At 44.4% G+C, this 14,370-nt stretch overlaps 1 protein-coding gene across 1 annotated transcript in view; it reads right to left on the minus strand.

The window, feature by feature from the left end:
• The window catches only part of LOC146832789 (fibrous sheath-interacting protein 2-like), a 538,629-nt gene that overhangs the window by 422,989 nt on the left and 101,270 nt on the right, over positions 1–14,370 (minus strand). The window lies entirely within an intron of this gene.

Consider the following 14,370-nt stretch of genomic DNA (forward strand, 5'->3'; position numbering starts at 1 on the left):
TGAACAAGTTGCCTATGGTACCTTCAGAGTCCTTGCCCTCACTGTACGAGGCTGTGAGGGGGGTGTTTCCCATCATTTAATGAGCGTACTGTACAGTAAAAGCATTGGAAAGAAACAACGTTGGTTGCTCAACTTTAACAGTGTAGCTTCCAACGCCTGTCTGGCGGCCAGCATCATGGGGTTTCTGTTGGATCGCAGCACCCCCGATGCTGTCATCATGTCTAGAACGGCTGAAGCCCATGGGCACATAGGTCTTTTTGAGAACGATTTTGCCATTACAGTGAAAGTTCTTTATCACAGCGGCTCTTGGAAGTACTTTACAACAGGGGAATGTGTGAAAAACAAGAATGAATGTCTCCTCCACCATGAAAATCGCTTTTACGATATCTTGAATGGTGCTGAGACATAAAATCAAGTTGGAAATGTCGTCTTACACAAATATCGAGTTGGAAATATCGTGATTCAGAAATATCAACAGCAAGAATATTGTGGTCAAGAATCTCGAATTTAAGGTAAGAAATATCATTTTTTTAAATATAGAAGTCATTAATATTGTTTGCAAAAATATAGATGTTTAAAATATCCATATGTTTAATTAGTGTTATGTATTTTAGTTTATATTTGAAATGTATGTGATGTATGTTTTTTTGTATATTTATTGTTTATGTTTTTTAATATATGTGTTACATTTTTAGTAGTTGTGAATTGTATTTTAATAAAACTTTGCATTTTTTAGTTCCGTAGCGGGTTGTGTGTTCATAGCGGAAGAGGGTGTGAAGTAATTTTATTATGATAAATTAATGATTATTTTGTATTTATTTAATTTAGATTTAATTGCATTAAAAGTGGGAAGTAATATATTTATAAATACTTATTAATTTGTTGTCAATTAATATTAATTTATTAATTGATAATTAATTATGGTAATTGTGTAATTTTTTTAGATGTGGGTTGTGGAGTTTATAGATGTAAAGGGTGGGAATTCATTTATTTTTGATTGATTAATAATTAGTTGTCGATTTATTTTAACCAATTAATTGATAATTAATCATGGTAATTGTGTGATTCTTTTTAGGTGTGGGTTGTGGGGTTTATCGGGTAAAGGGTGGGAAGGAGTTTATTTTTTAAATAATTATTAATTAGTTCTTAATATTAAGTAATTGATAGAAAATTAATTATGGAAATTGTGTTATTAGTTTTAGGTGTGGGTTGTGGGGTTTATAGGGTTAAAAGTTGGGAAGTAATTTGTTTAATTAATTAATATTTAGTTGTTAATTTATATTAACAAATTATTCGCTAATTAATTATGGTAATTGTGTGATTTTTTTAGGTGTGGGTTGCGAGGTTTATGGGGTAAAGGGTGGGAAGTAATTTATGTTTAATTAATTAACAATTAGTTGTTAATTAATATTACTTAATTGAAAATTAAACATGGAATTTGTGTAATTAATTTTGGATGTGGGTTGTGGGGTTTATGGGGGTAAAGGGTGGGAAGTAATTTTTGTTAAGTTATTTAAAAATTAGTTGATCATTAATATTAATTAATTTATATTTATTTAGGGTATTTGTTTATATTTTTTGTGTGTGGGTTTTATTGTTATAGGATACAGTGTGGGGAGTAAATTAATTTTACTTTATAATTAGTTGTTAAAGTTTTAATTGTGTAATACATTTTTTACAGTTTAATTTTAGCTGTGGGTTGTGAGGATTATAGTGGTAAAGTGTGAGAAGTTAAATAATTTTTATGAGTTTTAATTTTTTTTTTATTAATAATATTTCTTTAATTGGTAAATAATTATGGCAGTTGAGGAAATACATTTCTTTTAAATTTAGATGTGGTTAGTGAATTGTGTAGTGTTATAGGGTAGGAAATAAAAAAAAGTTAATTTATGCAAGAATTAATATTTTTGTTTCTAAATAAATGTTAATAAAAAATATTCATTTGTTTGGAAATTATTTTTTATTCCATTTAATATAATATTTGTAGGTATTTGTTATATATATTTAACATTATAATATGTTTCTTTTAAATATTTGTAAAACAATCTTTCATTCTTTTTTTTTAAGGGTTTTATATAGCGCTGGCCAGACCCCAAGGTATCGGAGCGCTTTACAACCTTTTGTCATGTAGCAATCATAAACAAAGTGAGACAATATAAACACAGTAGTAACCACAGTGATTCGTGACAACTCCTGTTCGGGGGGGGGAGGACAAAGGTATCAATAACACAATAGTAAACAGATCAATTTGTGACCCGAGTCCAGACGTAGGTGATGTCAAAGTCTTCTTGCCAACATGACTGTATACTCCACTGGGCAGGATTGAGTGGCAGCTATCCCTTCGGAAGAGATCGGTTAAGGTAGAGGTCTTTGAGCTGGCTTTTGAATTTTATGAATGAGGGGTTTGTCCTGATATGGACTGGGATGTTGTTCCAGATTTTGGGTGCATTACTGGAGAAGGAGCGTGATAAAGTTTTTTGTTTTCGAGTTCTCGGAGGGATGAGGAGTAGGGTGTTCGTACTCCTAAGGTTCCTTGTCTGACCAGCCTTGTTGAGTTTGGATGCCAGGTAGGCAGGTTTACCTGTGTGCCGAGCTTTGTGTGTGAGACATGCGGTTCTGAAGCTTGCTCGCATTTTGATTGGGAGCCATTTTAGCTCCCTGAGAGCGGGAGAGATGTGTTCGTATTTCTTTACTCCCACGACCATCCTGGCTGCTGCATTTAGTGTTGATCGGAGGGGAGCTAAGTGAGATTTTGCCGTGCCTGTGAGGGTTGTATTCCCGTAATCCAATCTGGACAGAACCAGGGATTGTGTGGCTTGTTTGAGGTCATTGGAAGGGATGAAGGGTTTTATTTTGTTGTGTAGTTTTAGGTTGAGGAACACACTCTTTGCGGTGTTCTTGATATGTTTGAGCATGTCCAGGTTTGGGTCCAGAGTGATTCCCAGTGATTTTACAGAGTCGGCAGGGATGAGATTGCAGTTGAGAGCATCAATGGTTTAAAGCCATTCTGTGATTTTGGGGGTCTGCTCTTTGTTGGATATGAGAAGGATTTCCGTCTTGTCTTGATTGAGTTTCAGGTGGTTGAGGGATAGCCAGTGTTGGACTTCTTTTAGGGTGTTGTTTAGTCTCTGGATGTTATCAATGGAGGAGGTTTCCAGGTAGATCTGTGTATCTTCTGCATAGAGGTGGAAGGGGATGTTAGCTTTTTTGAGTATGGTGGTGAGGGGCTCCATGTAGATGTTGAACAGTGATGGGGAGAGGACAGGTCCTTAGGCTACACCCCTACTTATGGGGAGTAGGTCAGACGTGAAGTTTTTAATTTTTACTCTTTGAGAGTGGTTCCGCATAAAGGAGGTAAACCACTTCTTCCACTCCAACCCTTTCTCTGAGTACATTAATGAGCAATTTGTGGTCTACCATGTCGAAGGCTGCTGATAGGTCCAGGAGTACGAGCATACAGCATCGGTCCGTGTCGAGTGATTTGTGGACATCATCTATGACATTCAGGATCGCTGTCTCCGTGCTGCAACATTTCTGAAACCCGATTGGTGAGGGTCTAGTAGGGTGTTGTTGTCTATGTGCTGGGTAAGTTGAAGAAGAACACATCTTTCTAGGATTTTGGCTAAGAATGGAAAATTGGATACGGGCCTGAAGTTATTGACATCATTTGGGTCAGAGCCCGTTTTTTTAGTAGTGGCTTGACTTGACCGATTTTGAGACAGTCTGGCATGAATCCGGTTGTCAGGGAGCTGTTTATGATCTTGGTGCAGTACGGGGCTAGTGTGTGTTTGAGCTTTCTAGCCAGTTGGACAGGGATAGGGTCCGCAATGTGAGACGACGGATTGGATTTGGTAATCATTTTGATGATTTCTACTTCAGAGATGGGGTTGGTAGAGGGGTGTCTGGGTGGGATGATTTCTTCTTTGCCATGGGGCGAGCTCTGGGTGGACCGCGGTGGACATCCAGGGAGAGCTCATTCTTGTTGATTTTATCGTTAAAGAAGTTGGCAAAGTTGACACATAGGACTTTCGAAGCCTGCACTGAGGTTGGAAGTTTGTTTTTGGCATTGTCTAGTGCACCACAGAAGAAGAAGGATTTTTCATTCTTGATGTGCTTTTTATATTTACTGCGTTCTGTTTTGAGTTGATCAAGATGGATTGTGGACAGGTTTTTCTGCCAGAGTCTTTCTGCAGGTCTTAGTTGTCTTCTTTCCAAGTTTAGGTCTGTGTTGAACGGGTCGCATGTGGTGATGGGAAGGATTGAGCTTATCCTTTCTTCCAGGGCAACAAGGGGAATCTGTCTTAGATTTCTCGCCCATCGGGGGGAATCCTGTGTGTGAGGTAGGCAATGGAGCTTTTGGTTGATGTGAAATAGAATGATGTGGTGGTCTGACCAGTCAACAGGAAGGATGTGATCAATAGTGATTGTATCTTCTTGAGCTATGATGGCATCCAGGATGGAGCCTCTATTATGGGTTTGCTCTGAGCAGTGTTGGGTAAGATTGTTGTTGCGTAGAAGTTCGTTCAAGGATTGGATCAGAGAGTTATTATCATCATTCCAATGTAGGTTTAGGTCGCCTAGTATTATGTTGTTAGAGTCCAAGAGCGGGCAGTGTGTTATCAGGTTGGACAGGTGTTCTCCAAATGAGGGGGTGTTGCCTGGCAGATGGTAAAGAAGATGGCAGTATAGTGCTTTGTTGTCAGTCGTCTTAATGGTGGCAGTAAGATATTCAAATGTGTTACATTTGAAGGAGTCTGTTTCCGTAACGGAGATGTTGCTCTTGTGGAAGATTGCAATCCCCCCACCTCGATGGTCCTTTCTGTCTTTATTGATGATTGAGAACCTCGGGGGACCCAGCATGTCAATGATAGGGGAAGAGGATTTGTTCAGCCAGGTTTCTGTGATGAAGAAGTGTCTTTTTCATGGGTGAGGATGGTTTCTGACAGTTCTGTTGCGTATTTGGTAGCAGATCTGCGGTTTATGAGCATGCAGTTGATCAACCCCTTATGGTTGCTTTCCTTCGTTAGGGGAGCCATGGGGATATTAGTGAGGAGGGCTGAAGGCCTCGACATTCTCTGTGCTATGCGGTCTCTTCCAAATCCAGTGATAACCTGGATCTCGGAGCTGAGGTTAATAGCTGAAGTTGAGTCATATGATTTGGCAAGGTCAATCACCTCACTCATGGGCATAGCGGCGCTTGTTATTTTGGGTCTCTGTGGCTTTTTCAAGAAGGGAGTTGTGTTCCAGCTGTGTCGTTGAACCTTGGGAGGACTTGTGTGTTTATTATTGGTAGCTATGGGTGTAGGGTGTGGTCGTTGGGTAGATTCTAGAGGTGTTGTGAGGTTGACTAAGATTTTATAGATTCCCTGTATTACGCTCTCTAGCTGGTTTTCCAGCAGATCGAGTCTCTCAGTCATATTCAAAGAGGAAGGGGTGGGGGAGTTTAGCTTCAGGGTGTCCTGAGTGGGGCAGTCAGGGGAAGGAGAGAGCTTGTCTGTGGTAGTGTGGCTCACTGTGTTAGTGTTGCCTCTGTTGTCCCTGGCTATAGCTGAGGGTAAGTTGTGTGGGGAGTCAAGTCATGAACCAGGCGCCGTCCTCAGATTGCTTGCGGGTCGATGGTTGCACTTGTTGCTTGAAGGTGATAGTTTTGTGTGGAGGGGGAAGCGGTGGTGGTCGGTAAGGGAGTGTAGAGTCCCGGCAGAGACCTACCTCGGGTTTGTTATGGATGAAAAGTGTGTATTGTGCGAGTCAGGGGAATTCGCAGAGGAGGAGATGGTGTCGTCGGAGTGGGATAGGTTGGTGTAGTGTGACTTGGGGTTGATTTGAAAATTCTCCGGGGGGTCAGCCGGTTGGTGCATAGGGGGTTGTTCAAGTGGGAATAGTGTAAATGAGTGAAGGCGTTGCGAAGCGTGGGAAACATGGAGTCAAATGAGTCAAGGTTGTCGTTGTTGGCTTGGATCAGCATTGTACCATTGCGGTAGAGGGCTGCGAAGGTGATTCCATTGCGCGTGGGGCAGTTTGGGATTGAGAATATCCGTTTGCAGCTGAGAGGGGTGCTAGTTGTTTTGGGTATGTGGAGGTGGGTTCTAAGAATGGTGTTCCTATGCGCAGGGCTCAGGGAGTAGAAGATCAGATCCATTTTCTGTTGGCCTTTGGAGGAGCAGTGGTAAATGATAGCGAATAGTGTTTCCGGGTGTTGTCTTATCAGCCTGTGTTTGAAATTTCTTTTCGCTTTCAGTGAAAGATTGGGGGGGGAGATGATGGAGAAAGAGTTAGGGCCATGGGGTTTCAGGCAATGGGGTGCAGGGGAGAGGAGGTAGGTTAGATTGGTCGGTGTCATTTTGTTTCTGTAAAAAGGTTGATTACCATCCAGAACCCTCCCTAGTCTGCTGATCTTAGAGAGGTAGAACTAGGACGGTGGCCGAAACTAGTTTCATGGGTCAGGAACTAGTTTTTTATTGGTGGTTTAGTGACGCATTGAAATGCTTATTGGATTAGAATGTTAAACATAGTTATATATTTTTATTTTATTTTATTTTTTTACTATTGTTATTGTTGATAAAATTGGGTTTGGTTTTAAGTTTGAACTGACTGAAGTGAGAATATTACTTACTTTGATAGCTTTATTTCGGTCAAATGACCATAGAAGCACAGATAAAATATATACATACAAGATAAAACATAAATAATTATGCATACAAGATAAAAAGTTATTAAACAAAAGTTATCAAAGATGAGATGATACACAGTTTTTGTACATCAATATTAAGAACAATCAAATTTTCAATCAGTTAATCAGGGCAGACCTCCTACGCCACATACCATATAAGAAACGGGAAACAGTGAACACAATAGGTGGTGAAGTATCATAACGTAATATCCTGCATGCTTGCGCACATTGTTTTAGACCCAAATTTCTACACAGTGGCACAATCCAAGATCTACGTATTTCCTTATAGGCGGGACAAAAGAATAAAATATGGGCTAGGTCTTCTTTAGATTCGTTGCAACCAGGGCAAACCCCCTCACCTCTCCCTGCCCATTTGCAGGTCAGTTCCCCAATTGGGAGGCAACCATACCTTAACTAGATATATAGCTTTTTTGCCATAGGGGGCTGGATCAAATCTAAGAACTCCTCCCTGCTGGGTGCCAATTTCACTTGTAGAAAGTCTGCAGTCAACCTGCCCATGGACTGTGAACGGTATAACAGAGCTAGGTTGTGCTGTCTAAGTAGGGCTAGCAGTTCCAATTTCTGGACCGCTATGCAACTTTCCCCAGGAGTCTCCCATAATCGTGGCAGGCCTATCTGATATGCTACAGCTTTGATATGAGATAGCCAAGGTATATTTTTAGTCTTTAATTGGTCCCAAATTGCTGAAAATTTAGCTCTGTAATCATCGAGCTCGGGCACTGTCCATAGCCTTCTCCAATACAGAAGGGGTCTACTCGATAAAAGTTCAGAGATGGGCTCTAGATCCAAGTCTAATCTCAAGGGTGTAAGCGGTGTGCTCTGGGGAAGCCCTAACAGGTTTCTAGTGAATGTATGTTCAACCTTAGAAAGGGTCAATACGCGAGTATGACCCCAAAGTTCTGCGCCGTATAAAGCGGCAGGTCTAGCTTGAACCCTGTACATTTCAAGAGCTGGGGAGACTGGCTTGAATTGTGTTTTCCTATGGAACTTTTTAATGCCTCCCGCTATCTGTGTGAGCCTCAGGGCAGATTTGACTACCTGGGGGCCCCAGCTGAAATCTTCAGTCAGGGTAACACCCAGATAAACAAAAGTTCTAACCCTTTCTAGCGGGGTGCCATTCAAGAGTGGGCAGGGACGGGTGCGTTTTGGTGGACCGAAGATCATATACTTCGTCTTCTCTAGATTGATCTCAAGTCCCCTCGAGGCGCAGAATGTTACAAAACCGTCCAGAACCCTCTGGATGCCTGTTGATGTTCGCGACAACAGCAAGGTGTCATCCGCGAACATCAGAGCAGGCACCCGCCCAGATGACAACCGGGGGACATCGCTATTTCTGACAGCATCCAGATCGCCCACCAAGCCATTTATATAGAGGCTAAAAAGCGTGGGAGCTAGGGCGCAACCCTGGCGTACCCCTCTGGTAACGGGGAAGGGGTCCGATAGATCGCCGTTCTTCCCACAGCGTACCGGGGCATAGTTCCCTTTATGGAAACGCTTCAAGACTTCAAGTAAGTATGGTGGGAGCTTTAGATCTTCCAGTACCCTCCATAGATTTTCCCTCGGCACAAGATCAAAAGCAGCCCGTAAATCTACGAATACCAGGTATAAGCTACCACCCTCCAAACTTACAGTCTTCCAGAACAGAACCTGTAGTCTAAAGAGCTGGTCTAGGGTCGAAATTCCAGCTCTAAACCCAGGCTGCAGGGTAGTTATTATTTTGTTCTCTTCTGCCCACCCTAGTATTCTGTCCAGAATAATCCGCCCCATAAGTTTCTGTGTGGTATTCAGAAGGCTTATCGGCCTGTAGTTAGAAGAAACTAAGGGGGAACCTTTTTTAAAAATAGGAACAATTTCGGCCCCGGCCCAGGTGTCTGGTATATTAGTTCCCAGTAAAACTGCATTAAACAGCACAGCTAGGTAGGGTGCCCAGATTTTGGGTTGGGAGCTAAAGAGATCGCCGGGCACTTTATCCAAACCAGGTGCTTTATTAGGGGGCTGCCTGGCGATAGCGTACTCTACTTCCTTGATTGAGATCCTGTCAACGCTTTCGACAGCCAGCCGAGCCCCAATACCTGTGTCGTCTATGTGGTCCGCGCAATCTGTGGGCCTCCGCATTTTGCACTCACACAGGGGATCCAGGTCCAGTGTGGTACAAAAAGAGCCATCTAGTTGGGATACCCTGTCATCATCCGGATACGCCAGAGTTGCCCCCGGGGAAGAACTATACAGTGTGGCAAAGTGTACTTCCCACACTGAGGGAGCAATGTTTGGCAAAAAGGATTCCTCACTGTCTCTCGTTGCCCAAAAAAGTTTAGCGTCCTTTAGCATTAGGGCGTCCCTCAGTTTTTCCCATATCTCCTCTTCCCATTCCATCTTGCTCCTATATAGTTCCTCCTTATATGCCTTCCTAAGAACTCTAGTGTTCTGTTTGTTTTTTTGCTTGATTGCTGTTAGGAGGTCCTTTTTTAAGTTCCTACAGACGGTATTATACCAGGGATAGTTTTTCGGTACACGCCTCTTGGCACGAGTTACAGGGTGGAAAACCTCAGCCAGTACCGTGACTAGCTGTTTGTGTGTGTCCAGTACTTGTGCATGCCCATTTCCTTCAGCCATCTGGGCTATAAATGGTATCACCATTTGATAAATTTTTGCAAGCTGCAGGGGTGACTTTGCCAGGTGCGGCCATTTCACCCTCCTTCTATTATTAGTTAATACGAGGGGGGGCATTGCCAAAGTTAGTTTGGTCTCGCTGTTTTTCAGGCCAAAAGACCCTGGCTTCAGGGTTAAGATCAGTGCATTATGGTCACTGTCCTGTCTTTTCTCTATTCTAAAGTCCTGCAGCTTGTCCCAATTTTTAGCCTCAATCATTACATAGTAAATGATGGACACCCTGTTGGTCCGATTAAATGTTCCAGTTGCTGGGCGATCAGAATCCATCCTCCCGTTGCATGCCCGCAAGGACATTGCAAGAGAGAAGGATTTTATTTGTAGCACCAAAGGTGTCCAGCCTCTTACGGGAACAGTGTCAGGAGCTGGGATGTGCCACAGCTCATCTACTTCATCCTGGTCACCCAGCTCAGCTTCACCAAGCGGTTCAAACTGGCAGTTAAAGTCCCCTCCAATAACTATAGCAATAGAAGGGTCAAGCCCTGCAATAAATGAGGTTAGATCACCGAATACGGTTGATTCTTTGCCGTTTTTAATAGGTCTCGAGTAAACATTTATTATTGCTACTGGGGGATTACTTGGAGGTTTTAGTAGAACGCACTGGAGATCCAGGGATTTTGTTGGTATTTGCATGGCCTGGATTCCCAAGTGCGTAGCTATCCATATTGATAGTCCACCAGAAGGCCGGCCTTTGCCTGCAGATGATGCCAAGATGTCATAAGTGGCAAAGGTCGTGCTGGCACTATTTTCTAATGCCCAGGTCTCTTGCATTAGGCAGATATCAAATTTAGCCATAAATGCAGCCCACTCTGGGGTGAACAATTTATTTTTTAGGCCAGCTATGTTCCATGAGACCAGTTTTATGCAGCATTGTATCGAGTCATCAGAGCCCTTGGTAGCCCAAGAGGTTACATTATTTACCCTCTCCTTAGGTATCTGGTCGGATGGTAGGTTGGCTGTGGAGTCTATTGATGGAATTTTCCCGTCTAGTCCCATTGCCCCACTAGGGGCCTCGATGTTGGTATGCGGGTGTAGCTTTTCAACTGAACTAAGTCAATCTACCTCCTCCAGCACACTGAATCTATTCCAGTGTGGTTGTAGCGGAGAGCGAAAAGGGCGAATAGGCCTACTTTCCCTATATGACCCTCTATTTTCCGGGGTATAAGGTAGACGGTAATACCCCCTGTTTGCAGGCCTAACTCTATGCCGATATGGTTCCAGGCTAGGGGTAGGATAGAAATATGAGAGGTGTAGTGCATATATTTGGGTGTTTTGCCTATAAGTATCAGTGCTGCATATGTGTTGCACGGCAGTAGCATCCCTGAAGTTTAAAATTATCACATCCCCAGCTATAGTCTTTGGGTTCCTCCCAATCCAACCCACTCTTCTAGCAAGAAGGATTTCACCTGAGATGTTTCCTGGTAAGGGCTTATTTACCGTGAGCCATTGAATACACTTGTTTTTCAACTCGTCCTCCCTCTCTCTTTTTCCCTCGCTTAGGGGTGGTACACCCACAAGTGCTACAACAAATGGCTGGGCTTCTGGGGGTAAGTTTATTGTTGGCAACTGGTGGGAGCTAGTTCTTATCATCATGTTACTTTTCATATGTGTATTGGTTTTAGGCCCCTGGTCACCTTCCTTTGTCTTAGTTACAGCTTTGTCGACTATACTTGGTAAATTTACTGTAAGTTGGCTACTCTTACTCTGGGAACCAGTATTGGGTAGAGCTTGGAGTGAAGCAGAAGTTAATCTTTGTGTATCAATACCTGTGCCCATATCAGTATTCTGTATTAAGAAATTATTACTTCCGGCCATTAGATTACAGGGGGCATTACATGATTCAACATCCACAGCGAGGGGCCCCGTACTTCTTTGGGGATTAGCTACCTCACCTTTACCTCCACCTCTAGTGTTCATCACCGAGATGAGTTTATCGAGTTTTGACACCAAGGGCTTGAGTTGCGTAATTATTGTCCTCTCTAGGGACGCTTGTAAGTCCGCAACCATGTTAGCAACCCAACAAGGTATCCCTGGCATATGTTCGGGTGAATTATTAGATGGGGTCACCAGATCATGGTTTGCATGGATATTTTTACTCGACTTAGTTGGGATGTTATTTTTCCTGTTTCTAGGACAAGGTTTGCGTGCATCTAGCTTTTTCTCTGCAGCTGTGGGAGGAGTCAAAGTGGTAGGTCTACTATGGGGGTCTTTAATATTTTCTGCAGGCAACTGGCTACATGGCAGATCTATGTAGGATGATGTCATACATGAGCTGGCCTCCAGCACTTCATTCATAGTGGTTGAGTTATCTATTTCCTGTACTGGGATACATAAAGATGGAATGATAGAGAGCCGTCTCTCTGTGTTCTCAATGGCGCTTGCCACAACCCCAATAGTCTGCTGTAACATTTTATCTATGGCAGTCAAAGTTGGTAGAGGTTGGGGTTCAACGGTCAATAATCTGGTGTGTGACTGTGTGACTGGAGATTTAGTTTTAGCTTTCTTACCCTGTTTCATCATTTTCTTGATTAATGTACGCTATAGGTACAGTACAATATGATGACAGATCTAACGCTATCAGGGAGTGAGCTAAATATTATCACCAGCGGAAATAATTAATCTTTATGCCTGTCATGGGCGCCAGTAATATGAACTAAGCAGGATATGTCACTAGCGCACACAGTACACAGCAGTTCATAGGATCCGGAAAGAGTCACTCAAATGCGAACAGTACTGACCAGATAGTGCAGACCAAGAGGTGTGGCCCAGCCCAGCCTCGATCGGCCCCGGACGGCCACAGACGGTCCCGCCCTTGTCCCGGGCCTCTCCCGGCGCCGCCCGCGCGCGTCCCGCGACGCGGGAGGAGCGACGGTCCTTTAAGTGCCTCCGGGCGCGTATGCAGCGCAAAGCACTGTGGGGGCTGTGGTCTCCGGCCGCGAATGGTGGTGACAGCAGCGGCGAGGAGACACACAGCGAGAAGGCACCCGGAAGCTGCCGCAGCAACACCAGCACCAAGGCGCCCGGGAAGAGTCACCAGCAGGGAGGCAAGTTTAAAAATGAACAGGGTTCCCGCTCTGCAGGAGGAGCGACGGTCCTTTAAGCGCCTCCGGGCGCGTATGCAGCGCAAAGCACTGTGGGGGCTGTGGTCTCCGGCCGCGAATGGTGGTGACAGCAGCGGCGAGGAGACACACAGCGAGAAGGCACCCGGAAGCTGCCGCAGCAACACCAGCACCAAGGCGCCCGGGAAGAGTCACCAGCAGGTAGGCAAGTTTAAAAATGAACAGGGTTCCCGCTCTGCAGGAGGAGCGACGGTCCTTTAAGCGCCTCCGGGCGCGTATGCAGCGCAAAGCACTGTGGGGGCTGTGGTCTCCGGCCGCGAATGGTGGTGACAGCAGCGGCGAGGAGACACACAGCGAGAAGGCACCCGGAAGCTGCCGCAGCAACACCAGCACCAAGGCGCCCGGGAAGAGTCACCAGCAGGTAGGCAAGTTTAAAAATGAACAGGGTTCCCGCTCTGCAGGAGGAGCGACGGTCCTTTAAGCGCCTCCGGGCGCGTATGCAGCGCAAAGCACTGTGGGGGCTGTGGTCTCCGGCCGCGAATGGTGGTGACAGCAGCGGCGAGGAGACACACAGCGAGAAGGCACCCGGAAGCTGCCGCAGCAACACCAGCACCAAGGCGCCCGGGAAGAGTTACCAGCAGGTAGGCAAGTTTAAAAATGAACAGGGTTCCCGCTCTGCAGGAGGAGCGACGGTCCTTTAAGCGCTCCGGGCGCGTATGCAGCGCAAAGCACTGTGGGGGCTGTGGTTTCCGGCCGCGAATGGTGGTGACAGCAGCGGCGAGGAGACACACAGCGAGAAGGCACCCGGAAGCTGCCGCAGCAACACCAGCACCAAGGCGCCCGGGAAGAGTCACCAGCAGGTAGGCAAGTTTAAAAATGAACAGGGTTCCCGCTCTGCAGGAGGAGCGACGGTCCTTTAAGCGCCTCCGGGCGCGTATGCAGCGCAAAGCACTGTGGGGGCTGTGGTCTCCGGCCGCGAATGGTGGTGACAGCAGCGGCGAGGAGACACACAGCGAGAAGGCACCCGGAAGCTGCCGCAGCAACACCAGCACCAAGGCGCCCGGGAAGAGTCACCAGCAGGTAGGCAAGTTTAAAAATGAACAAGAGAATATTAACTGTTACTCCTCTGCAATCCAACACTTTCCCTACTGTTGAACTCACTGGAGTGGGAATAGTAATTATTACCCCTCCTCTATCCAACACTTTCCCTACTTTTACAAATATTGGAGTGAGAACAGTAAATTTTATCTTGCCACTATCCATAACTTTCTCTACTGTTGCACTCACTGGAGTGGGAATAGTAATTTTCACTCCTCAGCTATCCAACACTTTCCCTACTTTGAACTCACTGGAGTGGGAATAGTAATTTTTACCCCTCCGCAATCCAACACTTTCCCTACTGTTGCACTCACTGGAGTGGGAATAGTAATTTTTACCCCTCCACCATCTAACACTTTCCCTACTGTTGCACTCACGGGACTGAGAATAGTAATTTTTACCCCTCCGCTGTCCAACACTTTCCCTACTGTTGTACTCACTGAAGTGGGAATAGTAATTTTTACCCCTCCGCAATCTAACACTTCCCCTACTGTTGCACTCACTGGAGTGGAAAATGTAAGTTTGAAGATTTTTAAATAGTTTAATGTTCATAATAGAATGTTTTTTAATTAGATTTTATGTTATTGGTATACACACACACAAATATATATGCAAAATTGCCTCTGAAGAAGCGGCGTGAGCCGTGAAACGCGTCAGGCAGCAAGAAAAGATATTGGGGATATCGCGGCAAGCTGACATTTAAATGGCGAACTGTTGAGTGCTTCCCTAAAGCTCATGGGCATTTTGTGAATAAAAAAATAAATAAATGTGTATATATATATATATATATATAGATTTATATATATATATATGTAAATTATTATATTATTTTAAAAGTATAAAATAAATTAGAAT

This window comes from Triturus cristatus, chromosome 5_1, assembly GCF_964204655.1.
Source record: "Triturus cristatus chromosome 5_1, aTriCri1.1, whole genome shotgun sequence".
Taxonomy (NCBI): Eukaryota; Metazoa; Chordata; class Amphibia; order Caudata; family Salamandridae; genus Triturus; species Triturus cristatus.